At 46.5% G+C, this 1,855-nt stretch overlaps 1 pseudogene; it reads left to right on the plus strand.

Annotated features, from left to right (window-relative positions):
- The first annotated feature begins 444 nt into the window (after positions 1 to 444).
- LOC124234609 (olfactory receptor 2W3-like) lies at positions 445 to 1,365 on the plus strand (annotated as a pseudogene).
- Positions 1,366 to 1,855: the final 490 nt, after the last annotated feature.

The raw sequence follows: 1,855 nt of genomic DNA on the forward strand, positions 1-1,855 counted from the left end.
GGGGCATTCTCCATGTAATGAATATTTCCTAAATACTGTTACTTGGTCATTCTGCGGCTCTCTTTGGGCCTCGAGGCTTTGGCAGGAGCATAGGAACTTGTGTCTGGAGAAGAATCAGTGGGTGGGCCATGGCAGGACTTATCTTTCCTGTCATTGGGATTAGAGGCAGTACCAGCAGTGAAGAGTGAAGAGTCTAACCCTCATTTCCTGGCTTCAGAATCAGTTCTGCTCCTTTCTAGAATATAATTTGCTTAACACATATCTGCCTCAGTTTCCTTTTCTGTAAGACAACAATAAGAAGAGTGGCCACTTCTTATCACTGTGATTGGGGATAAATGAATAAGTAAATGTAAACAGCATAGAACACCTGGCTCATAGTAAGTGCTCCCTTATATATACTATCAGCATTATTAGTATCAATGTTTCTCTTCAGTTGCACTAGAGATGGATGGAACCAATGACAGTACCCGGAGAAATTTCATCCTTTTGGGGTTTTCTGATAACCCAATCTGGAGAGGATCCTCTCTGTGGTCATCTTGATTGCATATCTCCTGACCCTTGTGGGCAATAGCACCATCATCCTGGTGTCCCAGCTGGACTTCCACCCCCACACTCCCATGTACTTCTTCCTCACTGACCTCTCCTTCCTGGACCTCAGTTTTACCACCAGCTCCATCCCCCAGCTGCTCTATAACCTGAGTGGAGGTGACAAGATAATCAGCCACACAGACTGTGCTATCCAGCTCTTCCTATTCCTGGGTCTGGGTGGTGTGGAGTGTCTGCTCCTGGCTGTCAGGGCATATGATGGCTTTGTTGCAGTCTGCAAACCACTTCACTACATGGTGATCAGGAATCCATGCCTCTGCATGGCCGTGGTGTTGGTGGCCTGGGGCTGTGGGATGGCCAACTCCTTGACCATGTCCCCAGTCACACTGCTGTTACCACGCTATGAGAACCACCATGTGGACCACTTCCTGTGTGAGACGCCCACCCTGATCAGGATGGCCTATGTCAATACAGCTGCTGTTGAGGGCACTGCCTTTTTCCTAGCAGTAGGCATTGTGCTGTCACCTCTGGTATTTATCCTAGTCTCCTATGGCTACATCATGAGGGCAGTGTTACAAATTCAGTGTCAGGGAGGCAAAAGGCCTTCAGCACCTGTGGCTCCCATCTCATGGTGGTCTCACTTTTCTATGGAAACATCATCTATATGACCACGCAACCTGAGAACAGCTCTTCCCAAGTCCAGGGAAAGCTCCTCAACCTCTTCTCCTGAACACCCTGATCTACACCCTCAGAAACAAAGAGGTGAAGGGGGCACTGAGGAGGCTGCTGCTGGGTGACAGAGAGGTAGGAAAGAAGTAAGGGCAAAGGGGACAGACGGGCCTCACCAACTGGTTGTCACTTCCATCAGGGACCAGTGATGGCATCTGGAACTGTTGGATCAGATCTGGGCTTGACCTGGGCTTCAAATTTACATCTTTACCCAGACTAGCATAAAAGTGTTTCAGTTACAACATTAAGTGTTCTGATGAGTGAACTGCATGACACACATCATCCAAAACTCCTTTATATGATCTGTAAAGCAGGCCCAAAGGACAAAGCAAGATAAGTGTGTGGTTATAAAGATAAGTTCCCATAGTGTATACCAGAGCGCCAAGGAGGAAACTACTTTTCTCCATCAGACTTTTGTTTCTGTAGTAGTTTGTTTTCAATTCATTAACAACTTTCTGAGTTCTTTAGTCAGAATGATCACAATCAACCACTGATCTTGGCTGACAGCCATCAAACAGGGGAATTCAGCACAGTTGGCTATTTTCTATTTCCTAAATTCCCATCAAAAGCTTTTAATTAA

This window comes from Equus quagga, unplaced genomic scaffold (genome assembly GCF_021613505.1).
Source record: "Equus quagga isolate Etosha38 unplaced genomic scaffold, UCLA_HA_Equagga_1.0 95762_RagTag, whole genome shotgun sequence".
In the NCBI taxonomy this organism is placed as follows: domain Eukaryota; kingdom Metazoa; phylum Chordata; class Mammalia; order Perissodactyla; family Equidae; genus Equus; species Equus quagga.